The 14,474-nt window shown below is 38.7% G+C and overlaps 1 protein-coding gene and 1 long non-coding RNA gene across 7 annotated transcripts in view; one reads left to right on the forward strand and one right to left on the reverse strand.

Moving 5' to 3' along the window:
* The window catches only part of CELF2 (CUGBP Elav-like family member 2), a 735,687-nt gene that overhangs the window by 546,238 nt on the left and 174,975 nt on the right, over positions 1-14,474 (reverse strand). For both annotated transcript variants that reach the window (XM_073229339.1, XM_073229334.1), the window contains exon 2: positions 12,916-12,954. The gene's annotated coding sequence lies outside the window, so the exon portion shown is untranslated. The remainder of the gene's footprint in view (positions 1-12,915; positions 12,955-14,474) is intronic.
* The window catches only part of LOC140847860 (uncharacterized), a 29,955-nt gene that overhangs the window by 7,329 nt on the left and 8,152 nt on the right, over positions 1-14,474 (forward strand). For all 5 annotated transcript variants that reach the window (XR_012128109.1, XR_012128113.1, XR_012128110.1 and 2 more), the window contains exon 2: positions 8,272-8,388. This is a non-coding gene — a long non-coding RNA (uncharacterized lncRNA). The remainder of the gene's footprint in view (positions 1-8,271; positions 8,389-14,474) is intronic.

The raw sequence follows: 14,474 nt of genomic DNA on the forward strand, positions 1-14,474 counted from the left end.
GCCAGGAGAAAAGACAGGAAAATGGGCTTTACACATTCACCCAGTTTGAGAGCTTCACAAATCTATCTGGTGACTTTCTGCTCATTCATGGAAGTCTGAAGGGTAGTGGGAATGGATAGTAGGGGAAAGAAAAGGGAAAAAAAAATTCTTCTACAAGCTTCTTCATGTATGCTGGGATGGTCTGGGGGGGTGCATTTTAATGGGAATGCTGATATTTTCTTTCCGTTAAATACTATGAACACCACTGAAACTTCTACTTCTGTGGTTAAGGGCATGTGGCATGCGCCAGGACCCAATAGACATGGTGTATCAGGACTTCAGTGCAGAGAAATAGCAAGATGAGGGAGAAAGCAGTGTGTCTGCCTGGGAGTTAACTAAGCCCAGATTTTCTAGCAAAAAAAGTCTCTAAGAGAAGCCAGAGAGTGTTCTGCTGCCACAGATACTATCACTGGCCTTTTAATTTTGTAGTTTGAAATAAAATACTCCTTATGTGTATTTGAGAATTAATTATTATATTATTGTTCATTATTTCTGAAAAGTAATAACACGTTTAATAAAATCTGAGCTACAATAATGAAAATCATTTAGATAATTTCGAACATTTCAACCTCCTGAGGACTTCAATTTGATTTCTAAAATAGAGTAGAAAGTTACTAATTCAGACTAATGACAGGGAGCCCCATTGTGAATTACCAAGTTTTGCAGATGAGTGGGTATGCAACAGACAGAAAAAAAAATCAAGGAAAGTAAATCACGCACTATTCTTTATCCATTTGTTTTGACAGTGGTAGTTCAGACTTAACAGTCTATGATAAAACTGCCCTGTATATCAATAAATGTATTGTCGCTTGTTTCACAAAGATAATGAAGTCCTGCTAATCAGAAATCTCACTATAGAACTCAGGTACTACATCTTTGCTCAGAGATAACTTGGGAGCTGTGGGGGTTTCAAATAATTATCCAGCTTACAGAGTACTGAAGTGAGAATGAGGGAAGTTTTACTGTAAACTCAAAGTGAGGAAGAGACGTAAAGAGATATTTTAATCCATTTTACGGTTGCCATTTAGCATTACTACAATATTTTTGCTCTGCAATCACAGACTTTTCAAGGCAGAAAGATCTCATATATATTCTCTTACTCAATCTCCTGCTCTATTAAACTGCTGGATTGATTAGGATCTTATGATTATTCCTTCCAGAAAGAATGAGGTCCAACTTAATTACATATAATTGTCCCTTATCTGAGAAAGGGCTACATATTTTTGTGTATGGAATGGGACCCAGACCCCAGGGTGATGTTGGGATTCAGAATCTCATGCACCTGGATTTTTATTACCCATTATTTTCTATCATGTCCTCCTCCTCTCCCTTCTATTAATCTTGATGAATGGTTCTCAGCCCTGGATGTACACTGAGCTACCTGGGGTGCTATTTGCACACACACTTCCGCATGTGCAGGTATCCTGCCTTAACTGATGATTGAGAGCCTTTGTGAGACCATTCATAGTTGATAGGACCCATGTTTAGCTATGTTTTGTGCTGAATCATCAGTATTATATTCTATGTCCTCAATATAGCCACATGGTGAGGATAAGGGTAGACCCCAGGGTAGGTGGTGGTACAGAATAGAAGCAAGAACCTTGGAATCAGCTGCTTGCTGGGTTTAAATTCTCACTCTACCATTTACTATCTGGGCTACAAGCTGAAATTTACTTCATGTGCCTTTACTCAGGTTTCCTCATCTGTAAAAATGTGGGTAATACAAGTATCCATCTATGCAGTGGTGATTCAATGAGTTCATACACATGAAAGGTTTAGAACAGTTCTCAGCAAGGGAAGAACTGCAAGCTTGCTAGTGCTATTCAAAGGGATCTAGAAGGTGTGGACAGAGGAAGCCAAGACTCTACTTGAGAATGACTGCCCATTCTGTCAAGGTTAGGTGGGGCCCGCAGGAGACAGCAGAACTGCCAAAAACTGTCGGGAAGAACAGGTAGACACCATCAATGGTTTTAAACAGTCAGTTTCATTCACTCTTTTATTTTGTACCTATTTTGGTGAAGAAAACTTATGTTAGACAATGGCCAGGAGAATAAAACTGCTTATATGTAAAGGGAGATACACCTGAGCTCTAATCACCAAAAATGAATCTGAACTAGTTATTAGAGGGATAGCTAGTTCTTAAAATTACCTATGGAAGGAACTGCTGTAGAAATATAGTAAGCTTGGTGAAGATGTCCCAAACTCTGACACAACTATAGTGATTCTTTTGGGTTGGTGGGATGGAGGCACCTCAGCAAGGCTAAGTTTCAGATTCATAGGCAAGAGTCACATAAAGGGGTGAACCAGTGAAAAGGACATTTCTGGCAAGAAAAAGAAGTTAAGCATCCCACCAATATTCCTCTCTATAAATAAACCTGGATTTATTGAGAATTTGTAAATTGTTAATTTGTGGATATTTCTCCTTCCAGGGGCAAAATTTACATTTTGGGACTCTTTATGCTGTTCCACATCTATTTGTTTTGAGCCAGGCAGGCTCATGGAGTAGAATGCAAGTTTAGTATTGGCTTAAGCTAAAACTAATCAGGGAAGCAAATCTGCTGCTCCCCACAAAAATCAAACATTGCATACCAGAATCAAGTCAAAACGACTTTTAGATTGTCTTTTACTTGGGAATATCTTACTGCAGCTCCTTCAATTACCAAGTCTAATTTGGAGTTAACTGCAAATTTTAAGCACTTTTAGCAGGTGTAGTTCATGAGTCATTCAGACTTAATCTAATTCATTTGTACAGTATTTCTTGGGCAAAGGTGGGTAGCTAGGGATTCGACTAAGTATGGAGAAGAGGAAAACTGCAGCATGAGGGAACTTTCTAAACATCTTGAAGGGAGGTGTAAAATCAGACGTGGCTCTCCTCGTCTCCGCCACATCCTTCTATGTGGTTTGCCTAAGTTACCTGCTAGCAATGTGTCACTGTTGCCCGCCCCTACGGCTCTCTCTGCACAAACACACAGAGGCTATTTGGGAAGGAAAAGCCTGGTTATAACAGTGCTTGCACATCTTATGTCTACATGTATCCCCATATCATGTACATCCTGTGGAAACCTGGTGACCGTGGAATGAGGATGTGATTGAAAGGGCACATGCTGATCTGGACCCTGTAACAGCACTGCAGCCATGATTTACGGTTGCAGATGGTTGACAACTCAGCTACTGAGTGAAAAGAGGGTGATGGGAATCTGATTTGATCCGATAACCCTTTCTGACATGTGAACAAAGAAACCTGCATATCTATTTTTAACCAGGCTCTGGAGAATCCAGTAATTGACATTTGGTGCTGAGGCTCACACTTGTCCCAGTTCCTGGGGACATTTGCATCTTTGTCTGATCTGGGGTTTCGTCTGTCTAACCTTCTGAGCAGGTTGGGATGTCTTGGCTCTGACAGAAGGCTCACAGAGAACTCCGCCACCACATACCCCTGTAGCCTGCCTTTGTCCTCTGGGCTGGGGCTTCAAACCTGGATTCTCATGTTTTCTATTCTAGGAAAAATGCAAACACTACTTTCAGCTTTCATGAGTTGCTGTATCTGAGCATCACTGATAAATCCAGCTTTGGATTTCATAGCTGTTAGTTATCAGAGCAGGAGAAAGGGAGACATCAAGATTGGATCCTTGAGTAGAGGCACAACAAACAGAAACAATAATAAAGCTGAAACTTGGTATCTGGGGGCTCCATGCAAACTTCTGTCATGCAGGTTGTGCTAAAAATAAATCATGAAGTCTATGATTTTGGTTTTGGGGCCTTCAATTTGTCTCCCTCTTCTCCTCCATTGTAATACTCATCTTGCCTTACCCACCTTCCTATCCTTGGGCTTTATTTTGTTTTTTCCTACCCAAAATCTCTCCCGATGAAAGGGTTCAATGACTGATCCATACTGAGGTATAATCCACTGATGGGGTTCATGTGCTACTTCTTAGAGTGTCTTTTTAAAGCATTTTAACAGGGATAAAGTCTTCAAGCCAAAGGTGTAAACTTTCTGTCCAGGAATTCCAGATATCTAGTGAGGGTCATATTTTCAGTTTAAGGTAAAGATTGGAGTTTTTTTCTCAGAATTATTCCAATGCCAACATTTAACTACTTGGATTCCATTTCTCTATAATAAGACCAGTCTTCCTCTATGGAAGGCAAGGATGTAGAATCTGGAAAATATTTTGAAGACATCATTTTTTTTTTCACAGTTGAATGATTGCCAGAGCAGTCATTCAGAAAACACCAGTCTCTTCACTCCAGCTGAAAGCCAGAAGCAGTTTATCATGGCTCTTAGAATAAAGACAAAATCCCTAAGACAGTCAGCGGGGCCCAGGAGATCTCAGCCTTCTCTGGCACTCCCGCTCTGGGTAGCTTCTTCCAGCTCCTCAACCATGCAAACTGTTCTGCCCCAGGCCCACCTCTTCCAAACCAGGACAGCTGCTGCTCCCCGGGTCTGGAAAGTACATCCTCACCTCTCACTTCCTCCCACCCCTACCCCACCTGTCTGTCTAGATAACTGCAAATCACCCTTCAGGTATTGCAAGAAACATCATTTTCTCAGGGAATATTTTGGTGATTGGATCCCATCCCCTTCCTTCCTCTATTTTTCCCCATTACAGCTCTGGAACTATTTGCAATTATACATCTATTTGTGCCATTACTTCCTAAATCTCTAAGTAACCATCTCTACAAGCACAAAAATGGCATATGAGTCGTTCGCTGCTGGCATCCCCATCTCTAGCATACTGCCTGGCTCACAGTGGGCAACAAAAAGCAGTTATGATATTAATGAGTTTATCTATGGGGCTGACAAATTATAGTGAAACCTGGAAGTTTTTTAGAAATTCTCTCTCCTTATGGAATAATGATTATCATGGTAGTTAATTTAGTGATCAGAAAGAAAGTGACTTAAATGGACATCTTCAAAACATGTATTAGGTTCTTTGGTGAATTTGGTCTGTATGTATGCATATTTATACATAAATAAATGTGCAAAATAATTGGGATAATATTTAATTTTTCAGAGGATCTTTTGCATCTTTTGTCATATTTGCTCATCAAAAAAATCTCTGTAAGGAATCTAAGGCATTTTATTGTTAAGAGATTAAGATATATATGTCTATATGTCTTATTGTAAGATATGTACATATTTTATAAGATATATGCATATCTTACAATAGTATACATCTATTATATATGTAGTATATTATATAGTAGATATATATTAGTGTATATAATACACCAGCATAAAGTGTATATAGTATATATACATTATATTACATATCTCATAATAGCATATATACTGTATATATAACTAATTTACTATTATATAATTGTATATTATATACACATAATAGATATTATGTATATGATGTATATACAAATTTACCAGCATATTATGTATACTTAGTTAAAGCCATACTTCAGGCTATTTGCAAAGACAGAATTCATTGCTGAATTTTATAGCCAAGAATGATGGTGCAGACAGTGCTAATTCTATGTGGGTGTTGTCGAGAAGACTGACCTAGAGAACCCTTCCTTCTGTGTTGGCGTGTGGAAAATGGCTCTTTAATTTTTGCCCTGTCTTTTGCTATTTGCTTATGATAATAAACAGATGGGTGTCATGAGAAGTCTTTCACTGCTGGCTTTTCTGTGAAGTGAGAGAATTAAAGCAGAAGTTAGTTGGGGAAACAGCTGAGCACATTTTGTCTGTTGCATAAGTGTGTGGGTTGGACCAGAGCCCCAGCCATGCCATTCACTGAGAAGGTTGCTCCACGGTCCACGTGGATTATTCTGAAAATCAGTGGGCATGTGATTTTAAGGAAGCATAAGACGTTTTTGTTTAAAAACCAGACCAGAGAAAAGGAAAGTTGCATATAAATAACTTCTACTTTGCATCTAGGACTTTGCTCAGCACTTTCATATTTTACCTTTGAGGTTTCACTCCCGCACATCCTGAGAGGTGTGGGCACTGTTATTGACATCCTACAGCCCAGAAGCTGGTTAATGTGTGTAGTGTCACAGGAGGAGTCTGATCTGTAGAACTCTGTGCCCCAGGAATCAATTCTGTTGGCTTAAGATCTTTGCCTAGAACCATTTTCCTGTTAAAGCGGATATTCCACAGTAGATTTACTGTGTTACTAGTTGAGTTTCTAGGATTTATGAAATGAAATGACTGGTATCATGTCAGGGCTTGGGGTTACTATGCCAGCCTTCACTGAGCTGTATACAGCTCTGAGTTCTTCCACCTCGCCTGAAGCAGTGCTTCAGAGCACTCTTAATGAGATGGGTTTTCTGTGGTCCTTCTTATTTGCAATGGACGGCTGTCATCTGAGAGGCACTTAGGTAATTTATCACCAATTCTCAACACCTCTGTCCCACTGGAAACATCCTGGAAAAAACCACTACCATGTTGGTACTTCCCAGGCTTCAGTGTTGGCTGGCACTCCTGGCTTGCTATTTATTAAGCTCAACAATCATGTTATACTCTACTTCCTCTGAAACGCCGATTGAATGCTTGCTCTAGGTGGACTGCTACTTTTGCCTTGTTCTAAGGAAGGATGTTGCCATAGCACGTCCCTGCCATGATAGCAAGCATCTTAAATATATATTCTATTATCTAATCTATAAAACCACACTGTGAGGCAGAAAATATTATGATCCTCCATTTTTGTGTGAGCAACAAAAAATTTCCTCGAGGACACACAGCCTGAAGGAGACTGAGCTGAGATTTTGCATCTAGGCACACTGTCTTCAAGGCCTGAATGACTGCTGACTGGTATACTGATGGGATGCTTGACGGGCACATGTGGGCTTCCTGACTTAGTTGTCTACTTTTATTTTGGAAAATCAGTATATATCATATGTAGTGCGCTGTTTGAGCAAAGATGTGGATAACTCTGAGTAAGATATGGAGACCACTTTAATAATACAGAACTGATAGACAGGAGACCTACATGTTTTATAGAACTCTAGTCTCAGGCAAAGGAATTTCAGACTGAAGTACATCATACCCTAGATGGTGAAGCCTGCAATCCAGACATTGCAATGAGCCAGTCAAAAGAAGAAAAGTTATGAAGTTCTGGAAATTGCAAGTATCAAGTAGGAGAATGTTCTGTCAGGGAGGAAATGCACATAAGTTTGGAGGGGGAAGAAGAGGAGAGTTCAGACTGTGGAGAAATGACAGAAGGAGAAAGCACATTAGTGACCAGAGGCTGGTAGCCCGTAGCAACTATGCGTGCATATCTCCTCTCAGCTCCACAGAGCTGGTCACTGTCTAAATTTTATTCTCAATCTTGTTTACTCCGACTCTAGCCACAAGTATCTGCCTGGAGCTTGGACTGTTATCAACCTGGGAAATGTTTTCTGTGGGATTTCATGTTTGATTTCAATAATATTTGACTTGAAATTCAGTGAAAAATGTTAATATAGAATTTTGTTAGAATATGTGTATTTTAATGAATCTGTAGCATAATGTGGAATTTCTGTTTAAAATCTTTGGCTGAATACAGGGCTTTCTTTGAGGAGGTTGAGGTACAAGTTATTTGCTAATCAGGGGTCTCTGGCAAAAATGCCATGGTGATGTACATGACTTCTTAGGTGTTTGCTTAGGTACAAATTCAGTGGCATAAAAAGCCTTGAGTAACTTCTGTTAATATCATTAGCCTGTGTGTTAAAAAAGATTTCACAGTAATATGAAGCATATTTAAATACTATTATTTTTTCATGCTATGATTTTGTTAAATATACTTTCTTTACCTGATATATTACAAAGGTGATACAAAATTATGGCACTCAGAAAGGATGCCATTTGTTGTCCTACAACCAATTAAAACATCAAGGAATAATCCTAAGTTATTGATTCAACTTTTAAGGAAACTAAATGCTATAAATCTCATAAAGATGCTATGATACTTAGTGATCAGGGAACACTGCACTGAAGTGTCTGTGTTGCACCCAGGATTTTCTCTGTACTGGACATGCAGCAAATATCCTACTAGCTTAGTCCATTGTGTTACAAGGTCACCTGTAAATCTGGTATTGAGTTAGCCACAAACAGGAGGAGTCTGGGCAGCATTTGGGCAGCACAGGAGAACAGGAATTATAACCTGTTTGCGTTTGTCTTTCTGAGTGTGGTCGTGGGAGTGGTGTCTTTGAAATCTCATGACACTGCTTCACTGCTCCATATATGAAAAAGCAGTTCAGGTTTGTTTATAAACAAGCATTTCATCTTCTATCTTACAGGGCTCTACAGAAAACGATATCTTGCTAATTCCATGCTGAAGGCACAAGACCTACAGTTTTCGTCTTGAAGCCAGAACACAGTGCCTCTGCTAACATGTTGAAATGAAAGGGATGCAGGTAAAATATCCAAAAATCATAAACTCCACAGTGACCATAACAAAGCAAATTCTACAACTCAGGGAATCATTTAATTGTTTTGATGAATATGTTCATGAGTTATAAATGTAGCTGCCACAGAGGCCCTTGATGGGCGTATGTGGATAGAAAGAACAGCTGTAAACGTTTTAGATGCTAGAATCACAAGTTAGAACAGAAGGAATGATTTTGCTATCTAGTATTTATGAAGGCCCATTGCTCCTCCTAGCAGAAATTCCCAGACTTCTGGCTGTTCTAATCATTTTCCCCCTCCTGTTTCAAGTGGCAAATTGACAATGTAGTGTAAAAGTTGGGGGAATAGAAAATATGTAAATGTTGCATCCTAGCAAGACAAATTTCAACCCCTTAAGGTCTTTTAAATAGCATCAATTATAGAAATTAGACACAAAATTTAACTTTTTCATGCTAATGATGATTTCATAAAGAAAAACTCATTAGTAAAGGTGACAAATATGAAATTCTATTGGACATTTAAATTCCAGAATCTCACTGAAGGCTCCAGGGAGATATTTACCCAGCCATGACTCTCTGATGTTATTAAGGAGTAATTTATTCAAGAAAGTCTCCATTCATGGGTTTACATAAGAACAATCGCTACTTTACAAAGGCTTGTGTTCTTAGTACAGCACATACCTAATTTACAATGATTTTTGGTTAAAGTTTTCATTAGGTTGGTTCAATAGTATTTGATAATTTTAATTTAGTTTTATGGGATCCCAGGTTCCCATTTATAGGAAGAGAAAATGAATGCAGAGGAAATAAATTTTTAAAGAGCAAATTTATCTCTCAAATGAGCTTGGCTAATTTCAGTAGTAAATCTCAGGTGGAGCAAAGTTAACCTTTAGTATTTCTATAGCAGACCTTTTGGGTATAGACTCTGGGCATCCATTAAAAAACAGCTCAGATTTACAGCATCAGTGCTTTGCAACTATGCTGATTTGTGTAGTGATTTTATAAGAGACTTTTATTGTGAAATACTGAGATGGAAAAGGGGCTTAAGCATAGGGTGTTTTCATGGGCCTGCAGAAAGGAAGGGAACAGTGGTCCTTAGGCATGACTCAGGTCTAGAAAAGCAGAACCAAAATAGATGAGAGGTGAGAGCTACAGTTTCCTGAAACAAGGGTTTAGTCAACAACTACCAGAGGTCAGGAATTTAGGTAGGAAAACTGACATTTAAGTTTCAGTTAAAATGTGAAATCAGGGCAGACTCTGAGTCCCAAATATAGATGATGAGAAAAGCACATCCTGAGATCAGTCACTAGAGGGTGGACCAACCCTGATGTGATGGGGGAGTCTGCCCTACTTGACAGGAGAAAGGATGAACTAACAAGAGGTTATGACACACACCCACACCCACACCCCCCACACACACACGCAGAAAATTAAGGTTTTATTCAGCATTTGCTTTTCCTGTTAAAGCTACTTGGTTTATACTCCACGGTGAAAACTTCGAACTGCTTTCCAGCTAATCTGCAAATAGCAAAGGCCCATGTAGAAGGAAACATTCCTCCTACCTGATCAACAGACTGAAAAGATCTGACGCTCTTTACCAACAAGGAAGTGCAGCTTCCTACAATATGGTCACCATGTGGACAGTGGAACTGTAAATAAAATTCCCCATCATATCACGCAACAGGGTCCTGAAACCGTAGCCATGGTTTGCGTGGTCTGCTGAGACAGCTGTGCATGAAAAAGAAAATTAAAGGCAACTACCCTCTGCTCTGCCATTACCATTCCAAGCTGGCCTCTTTTCTCGGACTCTTCAAGGCAAGGAAGCAATTGTGAAGTCAAGCTATGCAATTATTCAGTGAATTTGATTAATGTAGAAAACCAAACTAGATTATTTGGTCTTCTGATGTCAGTTTTTATTTACTAAAGTCCTACTTGTGTTTATTTTCTTGGCCTAGCTCATGCAAGTGCCCTTGGTCTATTAGGAAACAGACTGCTTCACACCTACATCTGGAACAGTCTTCTTTATCAATAGGAATCCTGGGCTGTAAACTCAGCCTCCTATTATTAAGTCAGGATTCATATGAACATGTCTTAATGTTTTAGGTCTTGGCCCCTGAGACATCATATAAAACCTTTGAAACCAAAGACAAAAGCCCTATGTCTTAGCTGCATATAGACTATATAGTCTGTCTAAAATTCATTCTGCTAAGTATTGGAAATGAATCTACAGAATACATTGTGCGATTGTCTCTGTCATTATAAGTTACAGCTCTGTATTTTATTGTATATAATGAAATGAGATGATAAAAGTGACATCAAGTTTTGGATTTCACTGTCTAAATCACCCATTTTATTCATCGTTTGGCAGTTAAATGTCTTTTTAACACTGCAAAGTTTTACGATTTAGTGTTTGCCTAAAGAACTTAAAGAATGTGTTAAGCTACGTTACTAAGTAGCATCAGAGTGTGCTATGTGAAACCGTCAGAAGACTGTAGTTCGCTGCAGTTTGCTGCAGTTTGCACCGGCCTCTTAGAAGAAGGGAGCAGGGCCAAAGTTTCATCTGATCTATCTACCCCTGGGCCCTCATTCCCGGAGGCACAGAGCAAATCAAAGGGTCACCTCTTTCCTGACACTACCTCTAACTTGCTCTGACGACCATTTCAAGCTCTTCTTTTCTCCCAAGAAACTGACATTTTGGTCTCTGGTGGTCATTTATGGTTAGCCTCCTGCCTTGGTAAGACTCACTGGACCAAAGAGAATTAAAGGCTGGTTAAAGTCTTGGTGAAGTAGCTTCCACGGCTATGATTTTAGGGCATCTGTGGGGGTCCCATTACTCCCTAGCATGTTTGCCCATCTGGCAGCTCATAGTAAAGCTGTTGCCATTTTCTGCCATCAGTGCACCCTCCCTGTGCCCCAAGGCATGGAGGCTGGGCACTGTGTGAAAAGTGTCACGTAAGTAACTCCCAAGACATTCTTAATTGTTTCTCAAGGTACAGGAAGTGTGTGATTGTTTTTTGTGGTAGTAAGAGGCCATGAGAGGAGCAGTTCTAAGTAAGAGTGGAGACAGGGGACCAAGAAAGAGGGAGAAAGCATAAAACAGCAAAAACCCAGGGATCCTGGGATGCTCTTGCCTGATGGTCTTTGCTCTTGGCTCCACTGACAAAACTCTAGGATCTAACATGCTTTTTTCACCCTCTTCATTAAAGAGGCCAATCCTAATATCAATAAACACTCCCAAGCAATAAGCATGTAAAATATCCTCTGTCTCAAATCCAAGCAGATCATACATGACCCAGATCACAACTGCTCTCCATGCAATGCATATGTATTTTAGGATTAAGTAACTTTTCCCTTTCCTATCTGTGCTCCAAATCTGTGCCATATGTCACCTAACAAGGTATTTTCCATTATTCTTCTATTCAGTTCACTGCCTTTTATTCCTCTTGTCCTTTGAAAATTAGCCTGTCTATAATCAGAAATCACCTCCACTCACAGTTCAGTGCATCTACTGCAGAGATGGCAAATGCTTATTTACAGGGCTGGTAATTGGATTAAAACATTGAAAAGAAACAGAAAAATGGAATGTATTGGAAAAAATGAAGAACACAAGCATGAAAATCAACAAAGCCAAAATGAATTAAAAAGCTCAAATGAATAAAATTGCTATTAATAGAAATCACTTATCAGTAACAATATTCCAGAGTTTGTGGTCCTCACTATTCAATTGCAATGATATTTAAAAGCTTAAGAGAAGGAGAAAGTTCTGAACAGCCCTTCCATGGTGATAACTTCAAAATTGTCGATTAGTTTCTGTGTATCTGCCAGGTTTCTGTGTATCTGCCTTAAAAAAATGGGCAACACATAAATCTTCTCTAGGTGTGGGTATAGTAATACTACTGTAGGGAAGGCACTCCTGCATTAATTGTTTAAGGAGAATGAATTATTCTTTTAAATTTCAGCCCTATTATTTTGATACTCAAATCACAGAAAAGAAAAAAACATAACTAAGATCTCCTTTTACAGAGTCTTGCTTAGTGGTACGAACAGGTGGAATGTGGCCTTGAGAGTCACTGGATGGTACACCGTTTTGTCAATTCAGGAATGATGGATTTGCCAGGTACTTGACCACTTCCAACCTCAAAACTATACCCAGAGGCCTCATTTTCTGAATATTCTTCTAATAACATTATTCAAAATGTTTTTGAAGAGAAGCTGATGTTTTAGAAAAACTAAATAAAACACCTTGCAACAAAATAAAACCAACAGTAGTGTAGGAATGTGAAATCAAATAGTCATAACAGGAATGCCAATATCCAGTACCAGGTCGGCTTTGATATCAATGTGATCCAAGTAAACAACGGATCGGAATCAAACGTAAACAAAATCCAGCACAGAAAAATCCAAAGAGAAACAACAGAAATGTTCACACATCAGAAAGCATAAAATCAGAAAATCGAATCCATGTAAGTAAGCCCACTATTAGCAGGCATCTGCAAGCTGTTCTGTGCCAGGTCTGCCGAAGAGGCAAGCTCTTACCTGCTTAGCCGGATCACTCCTTTCTCTAGCTCTGTAGACCTAAAGATAAAAAAAAAAAAAAAAAAAATAGAAGTAATTAGGTTCTGCCCTTTAGTTTGAGGAAGATATTCTATGCTAACATGTAATTTTTAAAAATTGCCCATTTTTTGTTAAAGAAAAAGTTGGAATGAAAACAATGTATGACAGTTAAGCAAGTGAGATGAATTTTGTGTTACTTTCTCTTGCAAATTGCTTACTGTGCTCATTGACCTAAAGTGAAGGCAGATGAGAAATTCAGTTGTGGGGCCGTAGTTCAGTCCTCATCCCTATGAAATTTTGGTGCTGTGTTGATTGATTTCTGATTTTTGTGACATCTGGGCTGATAGAATTTTTACTAGAGCTTATTGATACTATCTTGGGAATTTTGGTACCTGATGGTTACCTTTTATTTTATCCACATTAATTAAATTGAGAGGAAGGAAGAAAATTAATGCCCTTCTCTTGCCACAGAAATTCTATGGGCTTAATACCAGAGAATCATTATGGGAATCTGTGAAATCTTTTATTTACATTGTAAATTCTAGAACATTTGCTAGTTGTTCTGCTGCAATGCTTACTGAGATCTATTTCCTATATTTTTGTTTTTTGGCTAAGCAGTACCAACTGGGTTCTGAAATATTTTAGATATGTGACAGTTTATTTTGGTGAATTTCAGTGGTGTAAGATTGGTGAATTAGGAGCAGTGAGAAAACTTGCATCTAATTCTAGACCCCGTGAATTCACTGGCCTGGGCCAGGAGTTGGCAAACTTACAGCCTTTGAGCCAAATCCAGCATACTACCTGTTTTTATATGACTTGTGAGCTAAGAATGAGTTTTACCTTATTAAGTGGTTGAAAAAAACCAAAAGAAGGAGAATATCACATGGCATGTGAAAATTATAAACAATTCAAACTCCAGTGACCATAAATAAAGACACAATGGAGCACAGCCACACACATTTGTTTACATGTTGTCTATGGCTACTTTCATTCTATAACCACAGAGATAAGTAGTAGTTGGCACAGAGAAGATACGGCTTGCGAATCTTAAAATATTTAGTACCTGATTCTTAAGAGAAAAAATGTATTGACCCCTGGCTTATGCTGTAGTTGATTTCATCTTTGGTGAGGGAGTGAGTAATATGATGAGATCCTCGTAATTGAACTGATCAATACAGATAAGTGGTGATAGCTTTTAGACCATGGAAATAAAAAAAATGCATTTTGTTCTGGGGTCATGTAGGTGGCTCATGACAGACGGTGAAATGCACACTTATAAACAAATGTAATTCTGTTTGTGCAGGAAGTTCTAGGCTGGCTTCATGGCTGTAGTTAAGTTCCTTATCAAATTCATTTTTCATCTTATAATAAGACTCCAAAACTCTCCTTAACCTTTGAGAAGAATATCCAGAACATTAACTCAGTAAGGAATAACAAAAAACAACTCTAAAAGGAAACAAAACACAACATACATACATAAAATGATTTATATGAAGCATTTATATGACATTCAAAAACAGATACAACCAAACTATATTTTT

This window comes from Manis javanica, chromosome 2 (genome assembly GCF_040802235.1).
Source record: "Manis javanica isolate MJ-LG chromosome 2, MJ_LKY, whole genome shotgun sequence".
Lineage (NCBI taxonomy): Eukaryota > Metazoa > Chordata > Mammalia > Pholidota > Manidae > Manis > Manis javanica.